The following is a 13022-nucleotide window of genomic DNA, read 5'->3' as shown; positions in this document are numbered from 1 at the left end:
CCTTCTCCTGCCTTCAATTTTTCCCAGTATCAGGGTCTTTTCAAATGAGTCAGTTCTTCCCATCAGGGGGCCAAAGTATTGGGAGTTCCAGCATCAGCAGCAGTCCTTCCAATGAATATTCAGGGCTGATTTCCTTTAAGGATGGACTGGTTTGCAGTCCAAGGAACTCTGAAGAGTCTCCAACACCACAGTTCAAAAGCATCAATTTTAGGTGCTCAGCTTTCTCTATAGTCTAATTCTCACATCCATACATGACTACTGAAAAAACCATAGCTTTGACTAGGACCTTTGTTGGCAAAGTAATGTCTCTGCTTTTTAATATGCTGTCTAGGTTGGTCATAACTTTTCTTCCAAGGTGTAAGCGTCTTTTAATTTCATGGCTGCAGGATTTACTGAAAAGATGCTAGAAACAGGACATTCGGGGGTGTCCCCCACCCCGGAAAGAAGATGAGGCAGTGCTGTGAAGCCTGGAAACCTGGATAAAGGTTTTGGAAGGTTGTACGTTTGTGCCAAGATGATGGCTTTGCAATGGGTCTTGATTCTGCCCAAAGCTGAGTTGGTCTCGTACTCTGAATCACGTCCTTCTCACCTTCTCAAGCACTTTGCCATGACTCGTATCCTCTCCTGCACAGTCAATCCCACTGTACTGTTAGTATCCACACATGTCATGTGGTTTTGAAATGGAAACACCGCGATCTCTCTCGGCCGTATGTCTAGCTTTGACAGCACAGCTGCTTGAAGACCACCTCACCCACTCTCACTCCTCAACCCAGTCCAATCCATCTGTTTGTCATCCAGCTCCACAGAGGCTGCCACCCACCAGGAAGGTCCATTTATCAACATCACTCATGTCCTCTCTGCTGCCCAGTCCAGTGGTCACTCTTCAGCTCTCATCCTCATTGACTTCTGGGCAGCACTTGACCTCGCTGACTGTGCCCCTCTTCGTTAACTGACATCAGGCTTCACTATCACTGCCTTGATATCCAGGGTTTGGACTGGATACCTGCTGCTAATTCTCAGTGGTGTTGGTTGGCTCCTCTTGTAGGTTTCTAAACACTTGAGAATCCCAAGGCTCAACACCAACCCTTTTCTCCGCCTTGCCTTGGCTTCCTTGGCCCATGAGGCCCATTATCTGTGTGCTTGTGGGTCACAAATCTGCAAACCTATCTTTCTACACCTGTCCCTCCACTAAGCGCCAGGCTCACATTCCACTGCTCCCTCAGCCTCCCTAACTGGAGGTCTCACCCAGTGCTGCCCAGCTCTTTGCTTCAGGGCACGTGTAGAAATGCACACACTACGGGTGGATCTGGAACTATTCCCCCCATTTCAGTGGCACTACTAGCAAGAGAGCTGTTGGCCAGGCAGCAGTCATGATCTAGTTGTCATTGTCTTGCATTCACATCCAAACTTGCAGACAGGTGTCAGCAGCTTAGAAGAAAATCCGAAATCAATAGTGGGACACTTTTAAGAGATGCTCCATCACTAACACTATTGATAGAACATACTGAGGAATACACAGACACTGACGATCTGGATTCTAAATAGACACTTGAAGGACATGTAACCAAATTAATTGTAAGAATAATTTCTGTGAGTGCTATATAGTTAAAAACTTAAGTCTAAAAGAACCATTTCTAAGAAGTACAGGAAAAACATTCTGGGTTAGAAAACACTGTGTTATAGTTTAACTGGACTCATTTTTTCCCCTTCAGTCAGTCAATTCAGTCACTCAGTCATGTCTGACTCTTTGCAACCCCATGGACTGCAGCACGCCAAGCTTGCCTGTCTATCACCAACTCCCGGAACCTGCTCAAACTCATGTCCATTGAGTCAGTGATTCTATTTAAGCATCATCCTCTGCCACCTCTTTCTCCTTTTGCTTTCAGTCTTTCCCAGCATCAGGGTCTTTTCCAGTGAGTCAGTTCTTTGTATCAAGTGGCCAAAGTATTGGAGCTTCAACTTCAGCATCAGTCTTTCCAGTAAGTATTCAGGACTGATTTCCTTTAGGATGGACTGGTTGGATCTCCTTGCAGTTCAAGGAACTCTTCAAGAGTTTTCTCCACCACCTTCAGTTCAAGAGCATCAATTCTTTGGCACTCAGCTTTCTTTATGGTCCAACTCTCATATCCATACATGACTACTGGGAAAAACATAGTTTTGACTAGATGGACCTTTGTTGGAAAAGTAATGTCTCTGCTTTTAAATATACTGTCTAAGTTGGTCATAGCTTTTCTTCCAAGGAGTAAGCATCTTTTATTTTTTAATTTTGTGGCTGCAGTCACCATCTGCAGTGATTTTGGAGCCCAAGAAAATAAAGCCTATCACTGTTTCCATTGTTTCCCCATCTATTTGCCGTGACGTGATGGGACTGGATGCCATGATCAGTTCTTTGAATGTTGAGTTTTAAGCCAACTTTTCCACTCTCCTCTCCCACTTTAATCAAGAGGCTCTTTAGTTCTTCATTTTCTGCCATAAGGGTGGTGTCATCTGTATATCTGAGGTTATTGATATTTCTCGCGGCAATCTTGATTCCAGCTGTGCTTCATCCAGCCCAACATTTCACATGATGTACTCTACATAGAAGTTAAATAAGCAGGGTGACAATATACAGCCTTGACATACTCCTTTCCCGATTTGGAACCAGTCTGTTGTCCCGTGTCCAGTTCTAGCTGTTGCTCCTGGACCTGCATACAAATTTTTCAGGAGGCAGGTAAGATGCTCAGGTATTTCTATCTCTTTAAGAATGTTCCACAGTTTGCTGTGATCCACATGGTCAAAGGCTTTGGCATAGTCTATAAAGCAGAAGTAGGTGTTTTCTGGGACTCTTGCTTTTTCGATGATCCAGTGGATATTGGCAATGTGATCTCTGGTTCCTCTGCTGTTTCTAAATCCAGATTGAACATCTGGAAGGTCTTGGTTCATGTACTATTCAAGCCTCACTTGGAGAATTTTGAGCATTACTTTGCTGGCATGTGAGATGAGTGCAACTGTGCGGTAGTTTGAACATTCTTTGGCATTGCTTTTCTTTGGGACTGGAATGAAAACTGACCCTTTCCAGTCCTGGGGCCACTGCTGAGTTTTCTAAATTTGCTGGCATATTGAGTGCAGAACTTTCACAGCATCATCTTTTAGGATTTGAAATAGCTCAGCTGGAATTCTATCACATCGATTAGCTTTGTTCCTAGTGATGTTTCCTAAGCCCCACTTGTCTTCACATTCCAGGATGTCTGGCTCTAGGTGAGTGATCACACCATCGTGGTTATCTGGGTCATTAAGCCGTGTTTTTTTGTATAGTTTTTCTGTGTATTCTTGCCACTTCTTCGTAATATCTTCTGCTTCTATTAGGTCCATACTATTTCTGTCCTTTATTGTTTCCATTTTTGCATGAAATGTTCCCTTGGTATCTCTAATTTTCTTGAAGAGATCTCTAGTCTTTCTCATTCTATTATTTTCCTCTATTTCTTTGCATTGATCACTGAGGAAGGCTTTCTTATCTCTCCTTGCTATTCTATGGAACTCTGCATTCAGATGGGTATATCTTTCCTTTTCTCCTTTGCCTTTTGCTTCTCTTCTTTTCTCAGTTATTTGTAAGGCCTCCTCAGACAGCCATTTTGCCTTGCATTTCTTTTTCTTGGGCGAGGTATTGATCCCTGCCTCCTGCACAATGTCATGGACCTACGTCCATAGTTTTCAGGCACTGTCTATCAGATCTAATCCCTTGGATCTATTTGTAACTTCCACTGTGTAATCGTGAGGCATTTGATTTAGGTCATACCTGAATGGCCTAGTGGTTTTCCCTACTTTCTTCAATTTAAGTCTGAATTTGGCTATAAGGAGTTCATCATCTGAGCCACAGTTGGTTCCCGGTCTTGTTTTTGCTGACTGTATAGAGCTTCTCCATCTTTGGCTGCAAAGAATATAACCAATCTGATTTTGGTATGGCTTTTTTCCCCTTAGTGGCACATAAAGTCATATGTTAAGAGTGATGGCAGTTTAGATTCAGTGACCCATGATATTGGAAGTAAGCCTGGAGGTAAGGAACCTTCTGAGGAAGGAATTAACTACCCAGGGGCCCTGGAGGCTCTGGTCCCCACTGGGCTGCAATGAGGACTGAGAGTATCCATATACTTGCCTGAGACCTGTTTTGGGACTACACTGATCAAGACCTTCTGGTATAACAGCTGTGCCTAGTTTTATATGTAGAACCTGAACTCTTGAGTCACCCACCTACCCACAGAGACCTTCCCATCTAAAGGAGAATCCGGACTATTCATTATGATGGGAGTACCTGCCTAATCCCTTGCATTTTACTGCAGAAAATACAGTTATTTAAGGAATTGAGCTTGAAAAAAAATACCGATATTTCCCTTGCAGCTAGGAGTGGTCAAGAGACAGTTCCGGCCATTGAAATACAAGTGGAAGTTGACTGGGGTTTTCTGGGGAAGTTTCTACATTTTTGAAAGAGGACCACTTTTCTTCCTGTTGACTTCATTGTTCAGATGGCCTTGAATTCATACAGAAGGTAGAAGCCAGAGTGATTGTACTGCACCCATGAGGCAACCAAAGGCATATAAGCCATATGCAAGAGGTGGCAGAGCAGGAAGACAGATGGAGGTGGGGCTTTGAGATTCTGTGGAGGCTTTACAGAGCAGCTGACCCTGCCTCCAGACTGTTGTGGAAAACAGTCCCCTGTTAGATCCAGCCTCTGTGGATGGTATCTTTACATGCAGCTAAATGCAACCCCTCCCCGGTGATGGGGCCCTGCCTGTCCCCAGAAGCTCCTCTGTAACAGCGACTCTGGACACTGGCCTCTCTGATGTTCCTCCCATGTGACAAGCTAGTCCTTCCCTCTGGGCCTTAACATTAGCTGTTCCCTCCACCTAGGATCATCTCCCCCAGATTGTTGAATGGCTAACACCTCCCCATTCTTGAATAAGGGTTTGAAAGAGCCTAGCTTGACCTAGAGAAGGTCCTGATCTAGAGAAGGCAGCCCAGGCCCTTGACTCTCACCACTTTGTCTTCATCCTCATCAGTCATCTCTCTGCCTGGGCATTGCTGTCTTTCTCCTCTGATGCACAGTCCGTTTCAGCCCCACAAGGAGAGAGTTCCTGTCCAGCTTTCCCGCTGCATTCTCAGCACCCAAAACCGGGGTGGGCACAGATAGACATTCTCCCCCATCATTCTGGAGTGTAGATACATTTACTTTCTCACAACTGTTGCATAAATGAAGAGCAGCAAATGAGGTCTACACGCAGAATGAGAACTAAACACAGTCACGGAGGAGAGAGGAGCCTGGCGTGCTGCAGTCTATGGGGTCGCGGCGTTGGATGGAACTTCGTGATTGAACAGCAACAGCAACTGGAGATGGCGCGAGTTCAGGTGGCCGTGAGTCTCTTCTGATACTCTACTTTCACTCATAAGTACATTTGTCCTTCTGTGTGTTATATGTTCGTGTGTGTGTGTGTGTGTCCAGGCACACAAGTCCTCTATCCTGAGGATAAATGTCAGGCACAACTCTTTACGTGGATGTGCACACAATAAATATTAGAATTCCTGAGTGAATAATCTTACAAGTGCACCATACCTCTGGGAGTAAGATAGGCTGACCCATTTTTACCAAGAAAAAAGGCAAACAAAAGGGAAAAGAAAGGATTGTTGGACTTATGTGGGACACAACCCTGTTGAGTGCATCCTGGTACCAGAAACCAGAGCATTAAGCCCCAAACCCATTGCCTCCCACCACTGGCTGCCTTTTAAAGTAAGTTTTGGGAGCTAATTTTCCCTTCCTCTCTTAAGAAGGCTCTCTTGTCATCCCAAATGATACTGGGGAAAATGGCACTGAATCTAAGACACTACTTAATATGAATGCTGTAAACACTGAAAGAGTATTCAAAGAAGAAACAGAAAATGCAGATTCTCTCCTCTGTGTGTGTGTGTGTTTTGTGCCTTCAGTTACGTCCCTGAAACATTCCGAACCTCAGTTTCCTTATGTGCAAGTTGGAGATGTGAACGCTGCCCTCCCTCAGGCCTGGAGAATCCAGGGCCTTCCCAGTGCCCCCTGCACACCCATATAGCTCTCCATCATCTGCTCTCCATAAGATCCTGAGATACCAGAGCTTCTCTGCCCTCAAGGATGAAGGAGCCAAGCCTATGAAAGGCCAAACTCGGGCTGGTCCTCAGGGATGTGAAAGGCCAAGCACAGGGACTGGTAGCTAATTGGGGAGACCCAGGAGAGCCCAGCTCTTGCCACGGTCCTTGGATGCACCTTTAAAAGTGCTTTATAAGTAGAATATACTATGGTATGTACTGCTGTTACTGCAGAAGAAGTTCTCGTTGTTGTTCAGTCACTAAGTCATAGACCAACTCTTTGTGACCCCATAGACTGCAGCATGCCAAGCTTCCCTGTCCTTCATCATCTCCTGGAGTTTGCTCAGATTCACGTTCATTAAGTCGGTGATGCAATCTATATGCAGTTCTTATTCAGTTCAGCTCAGTTCAGTCTCTCAGTCGTGTCTGACTCTTTGCGACCCCATGGACTACAGCATGCCAGGCCTCCCTGTCCATCCTCAACTCCTGGAGCTTGCTCAAACTCATGTCCATTGAGTTGGTGATGCCGTCCAACCATCTCATCCTCTGTCATCCCCTTCTCCTCCTGCCCTCAATCTTTCCCAGCATCAGGGTCTTTTCAAATGAGTCAGCTCTTCGCATCAGGTGGTCAAAGTATTGGAGTTTCAGCTTCAACATCAGTCCTTCCAATGAACACTTAGGTCTGATCTCCTCTAGGATGGACTGGTTGGATCTCCTTGAAGTCCAAGGGACTCTCAAGAGTCTTCTCCAACACCACAGTTCAAAAGCATCAATTCTTTGGTGCTCAGCTTTCTTTATAGTCCAACTCTCACATCCATACATGACCACTGGAAAAACCGTAGCCTTGACTAGATGGGCCTTTGTTTGCAAAGTATTGTCTCTGCTTTTTAATATGCTGTCTGGGTTGTATTCATTAAATACAAGAATTATCCCACGGTGTTTTAAAATAACCGCACCTATCAATCAGTTTGATGAACATTGCGTTTTCATTTCGTGCTGACCCATGCCTCTGTCTTCTTGTGCTGTTGTCTAATGGATGAGAATTTTTATATTCTTACTCACCTCACAGGATTTCTCTTCCATTGTTGATTTTGCTTGGAAGGTGAAGGCAGCAGCCACTCTGAACTTTGCTTTGTAACATCCAGGATGTTTCTCAGTATATTATGTTGTGGGGGTTTAAGTAATATTTATTTAAATATAATTTCTTTGACACCCACAAGTCACATACAATACTTGAAGAAGATAGATAAGCATGTCCCAAAGCCAAATAAGAATGGTGGGCTATTTCGTTCCCTCCCTCCGGCTCTTTCTCTCTCTGTCTCTCTCACACACACACAAACACACACACACACACACGGAGTCCTTCAGGGTTTCATTGGACCCCAACTTGTCAGTTAGTCACAGGGTAATTGAAAAGCATTTTGAGGCATTTTGCAAAAGTAATTCAACAGCTGGTAGAGGATCTTAAGGTCACTTTTCATCACATCTGAGGTCATCCTTTAGCTAAGGATATTTGAAGAAAAAAAAAAAAAAAAAACAGCCCAAATCTCAGCAAAATATTCCTCTTATCTTTATTTGGAAGTTGGAGAATAGAAACTGCAAAAAAGATGGGAATACGACAACCATGAATACTGATTTGGCACAGAATTGCAAATGCTACGTAAGTTCTTTATGAAAAATATGTTTTAGCAAGAAATGAGGGTGGAGGGTAGGGATAATTTTGTTTCTGGCTGTTTCACTGAGTCATTATTTGACCTTGCGCAAGCTACTTCCACATTCTGTGATTATAGTGGAGGCAATAATACACCTCTCAGGTGGGGATTCAAATAGTTACTCAATATTATGTCTTAGCATTTATCCCTTGTATAAAATGTCCTACAAGCGTATATGAATTGCTATAAGTACGAAAAACAAACATGACAAAGATATCAAGAATAAAGAGGCTTTCAGCAGGATAAAATCATCTCAAGGGAGTATGAAACCTGAAATAGAAGAACAACGTACTTTTGTTAGCTTTTTTTTCTTTTTAAAGAATCTAGCCAGGTTCCCAGATAGCTCAGTTGGTAAAGAATCCACTTGCAGTGCAGGAGACCCTGGTTCGATTCCTGGGTCTGGAAGCTCTCCTGGATAAGGGATAGGCTACCCACTCCAGTATTCTTGGACTTCTCTGGTGGCTCAGCTAGCAAAGACTCTGCCTGCAATGCAGGAGACCTGGGTTGGGAAGATCCCTTGGAGAAGGGAAAGGCTACCCACTCTAGTATTCTAGCCTGGAGAATTCCATGGACTGTATAGTCCATGGGGTTGCAAAGAGTCAGACACAACCCAGCAACTTTCACTTTCATCCAGGTTTAGTGGTACTAAGACATTATTTTACCCTTTTCTTCTTAGTTTGTGTGTGCGTGTGTGTGAAAGGCTGTGAGTATGTCACATTTAGAGAGCTTAAGTGACAGATGACCAGCCAAAGGACACTTAGGCTTCACTCCTTTCTCTTCAGGCCCAGAAGCCTCGACTCAGCTTTCCATGTGAAATCAGTCTGAGGAGGAGAACCTGTGAATGGCTGAGGTTTGAGTCTCAGCCTTCTCACACACGAAATGTGCAACATCAGAGAAACAACTCGCTGTGCGCCTCAGCGCCCTCACCTAAAGGTGGGGATCGTAACATGCCCCTCTAGAATGTTCACAGAAAGTATTATACACGTGACACCGCATTGAAAGTTCTGGCTACACTTTAAAGGGCGAAGCATGAGTTTAGCCAAAGCACATTACTTGTTAGAGATTTTAGATCAACATCCAACTAGGCATTTATTTTAAAATACAAAACAGACAGTGAAAGTTCTAGGACAGAAAGGAGATTCCCGCAGGTTTGTGAGTGGGTAGGAATAGTGATAAGGAATAGGTTTCGAGGGAGGGAGTGTGTGGAACAGAACCTTCCTGGTGACAGAAGGCAGCAGGAGGGCGTTACCCCAGGAGAGAAACGTGGAGGGAACAGCAGCCCACGTGCCAGAGGCCTGGTTGGTCCGGCCTGACGTGAGGTGGGAGTAATGATGCACCAGAAGGTCCTGGTTTAAGTCCCGCTGAAAAGACCGCTGGGCTCTTATCTCTGCCTCTGCATTCAGTCTCTTGCAATATCATGTCATGTAACCTCTGGGAAGGAGAAGGGATGACAACCCACTCCAGTATTCTTGCCTGGAGAATCCCATGGACAGAGGAGCCTGGTGGGCTGCAGTCCATGGGATTGCAAAAGAATTGGACACAACTGAGCAACTAACACACACAACCTCTGGAAAACTTCCTTGTACACTTAAGAGAGAATAAGGGGGGAAAGAAAAGCAAATAACATTTCAGTAGTATTTAAAAACATTCGTTTTGACCTCACAAGTGCCGTGGATAGATAGAAAACCTCCATGGACCACACTTTGAGAACTGCTGTCCTAGATCATTCTTCAGACACTTGTTGATTTAACAATAAGAAAAATATTTATGTTTGGATTAAAATACAATCACCACACTGTAGTCAGTGGTAATGTCTACCCTACAACCGGCCGGGATTACAGTGGCTTGGGGGTGTTGCCCCGGGTTGGCCCAAGGCAGCAGGGGGACTCTCAGGGGCTCCCCTCTTCTAGGCTGACTCACTGGCCTTGGGCCAGCGATGTCAGCTGGGAGGAAAGTGTGAGGATGGCCTTCAGAGATGGGCTTCCCCAGTCATGACAGCTGTTTCTGGATTCACACAACTCACCCGCTGTGCTGTTTGCCTTTGAAAAGGCAGTCTGAGCAGTCTCCAAGTTTTAATAGTGTCGCTGACATGATTTTTCAAAAGGGCTGCCTTGCACAGGCTTGAAAAATTGAGATGTAGTTGACATACAGCATTGTGTAAGTTTAACACTTATGATGTGTTGATTTCATACATTTATATATCAAAGGATGATTACCACCTTAGCGTTAGCTAACACCTCTATAATGTCATATAATTATTATTTCTCTCTCTCTCTCTTTTTTTGTGGTAAGAGCAATTAAAATGTAGTCTTCTAGGAACTGTGATGTTTAGAATACAGATACTATAATCACTATCCTGTGTGTTAGATCTCCAAGACATTTTATGTACTAGTTCTGGGGGCTCAGATGGTAAAGAATCCACCTGCAGTGCAGGAGACCCTGGTTCGATCCCTGGGAATATCCCCTGGAGGATGGAATGGCTACCCACTCCAGTATTCTAGGCAGGAGAATTCTGTGGACGGAGGAGCCTGACGGGTTACAGTCCCTGGCGTCACAAAGATTCAGACATGACTGAGTGACTAACACTTTCACTTTTCAAATTTGTACGTTGAACAAGATTTCTCCCATTCCCCACTCCCCCCTACCCTCACCATTCTACTGTCTGTTTTTATGAGTTTAGCTCCTTTAGATTCCACTTGTAAGTGATGTCATACAATATTTATCTTTCTCTGTTTGACTTATCTTACTTAGTATAATGCCCTTAAGGTCTTTCCCATTCACAATTCCAGCAAAACAATAAAATAGTTAGGAATATGACCAAGGAAATGAATATGAAAACCACAAGACTTTGATGGAAGAAATTGAAGAAAACACAAACAAATGAAAAGATATCCCTTGTTCATAGATTGGAAGGATCAATATTGTTAAAAATGTCCATAATACCCAAAGCCATCTTTGGATCAGTGCAATTCCTATCAGAATTCTAATGGCATTTTCCACAGGACTAGAAAAACCCATTTTTCACAGGCTTTTAAGTAAGGAATGGCAAAAACCTCAAACAGGATACTCTTGGCCACATTTTTCTCTTCCAAACTGCATAATGTGCCTTTTTCTTATTAGGCAATCTGAATGTCTTGACTGCTTTCAAGAAATACTTTCTATGAATATGTTTTGAAAAATGATGAAAACAATATACTTTGGAAAACCTAAATAGAAGTATTCTCTATGTCCAAAGGAGAAAGTGAATCACTACATATCAATAATCCTGGAGGCATTAGAGTCTATCATTTATTCTTTGTATGTTCCCTCAGGCTTCCAGGAAAAAAATAGATAAGGATTCTTGCTTACTATATCATCTTGTAAATTATCCTTCAATTTATGTTTGCTTGTTGTTTCATTGTTAAACAGAGGTTATGAGTTTTGGGATGGAAGGCCACATAAGTGAAGTTTCATTTTTATGTTGATGATGTTCACCTAGATCACCTCCCCAATAGAAAGGGTTTTATTTATTTATTTATTTTTTGTATTTTTTTGTTACTGGCTTAAAAAAATTTTATTTATTTACTTTAATTGGAGGCTAGTTACTTTACAATATTGTAGTGGTTTTTGCCATACATTGACATGAATCAGCCATGGGTGTACATGTGTTCCCCATCCTGAACCCCCCTCCCACCTCCCTCCCATCCCATCCCTCAAGGTCATCCCAGTGCACCAGCCCTGAGCACCCTGTCATACATGGAACCTGGACTGGTGATCTATTTCACATATGATAATATACATGTTTCAATGCTATTCTCTCGGATCATCCCACCCACATCTTCTCCCACAGAGTCTAAAAGTCTGTTCATCTATGTCTCTTTTGCTGTCTCACATATAGGGTCATTGTTACCATCTTTCTAAATTCCATATATATGTGTATTGGTGTTTTTCTTTCTGACTTACTTCACTCTGTATAATAGGCTCCAGTTTCATCCACCTCATTAGAACTGATTTAAATGCATTCTTTTTGATAGCTGAGTAATATTCCATTGTGTATATGTACCACAGTTTTCTTATCCATTCATCTGCCGATGGACATCTAGGTTGCTTCCATGTCCTGGCTATTGTAAACAGTACTGTGATGAACACTGGGGTACATGTGTCTCAGAAAGGGTTTTAAATATGGTTATTTTATAGATTTATAAGGATTCCCAGGTGGCCCAGTGGTAAAGAATTCACTTGCCAATGCAGGAGACCCAAGAGGTGTGGGTTCACTCCTGGGTCAGGAAGATCCCTTGGAGTAGAAAATGGCAAACTTCTCCAGTATTATTGCCTGGAAAACTCTATGGGAAGAGGAGCCTCGTGGGTTATAATCCATGGAATCACAAAGAGTTGGACACAACTGAGTATGCACAAATATTTTATAGATTTAGGTTAATTTGTTCATGAATTCAGCTCTTTATTAGGAATCAGTGTGAACATACACTAAATTTTTTATACCCTAATCTTGAATTTGCCTAATTTGATAATTTTTGAATTTGATAATTTTGCTAATTTTTGAATTTGATAATTTTTGATTTTGCTAATTTTGCTAATTTTTGAATTTGATAATTTTGCTAAGTCGCTTCAGTCATGTCCGATTCTGTGTGACCCCATAGATGGCAGCCCACAAGGCTCCCCGGTCCCTGGGATTCTCTAGGTAAGAACACTGGAGTGGATTGCCACTTCCTTCTCCAGTGCATGAAAGTGAAGAGTGAAAGTGAAGTCGCTCAGTTGTGTCTGACTCTTTGAGATCCCATGGACTGTAGCCTACCAGGCTCCTCCTTCCATGGGATTTTCCAGGCAAGAGTACTGGAGTGGGGTGCCATGGCCTTCTCCAAAAAAACTGATAATAATCTATTAATAAGTGTATACCTGGCCTTGATTCTGGAAGATAACTTTTGAGCTCTTTCATTTGCAGTTTTCTTCTCTCTCACAGTTCTGGGGTTAGAAATAGAAAGTACTTTCTTCTACAAATTTAAAGCCTATTTTCCCTGCTGAAGTTACCTTGGTTTCTTTTTAAGCCATCTTTTTATCTCAGCCAAATAATTGATTAATTATTCCATGCAGGCTAAAGTATCTGTGTGTGATTTTTGTAGACCAGAGAAGTCTGTAAGTGATGATTTTAGCCAGTATCCTAGCTCTTACCGTGTTTGCAAGAAAAGTCAGCTCAACTGTTGCTCAATGTTTAAAAAAAGGTCCAAG

At 43.0% G+C, this 13022-nt stretch overlaps 1 long non-coding RNA gene across 5 annotated transcripts in view; it reads left to right on the top strand.

Moving 5' to 3' along the window:
- Positions 1 to 13022, top strand: part of LOC104975286 (uncharacterized) — a 35011-nt gene that overhangs the window by 635 nt on the left and 21354 nt on the right. The window contains exons 2-3 of one of the 5 annotated variants that reach the window (XR_009491995.1): positions 5231 to 5379; positions 7670 to 7747. The exons of 1 other annotated variant lie outside the window; for it this stretch is intronic. This is a non-coding gene — a long non-coding RNA (uncharacterized lncRNA). Of the gene's footprint in view, positions 1 to 5230; positions 5386 to 7669; positions 7748 to 8581; positions 8733 to 13022 lie in introns of all 5 variants that reach the window. 3 more of the 5 variants (XR_009491992.1, XR_009491993.1, XR_009491994.1) reach the window with 3 other exon arrangements.

The sequence above is a fragment of the Bos taurus genome, chromosome 20 (genome assembly GCF_002263795.3).
Source record: "Bos taurus isolate L1 Dominette 01449 registration number 42190680 breed Hereford chromosome 20, ARS-UCD2.0, whole genome shotgun sequence".
Lineage (NCBI taxonomy): Eukaryota > Metazoa > Chordata > Mammalia > Artiodactyla > Bovidae > Bos > Bos taurus.
Note: the sequence above shows the minus strand (reverse complement) of the source record. Positions and strands in the feature narration are given on the sequence as shown.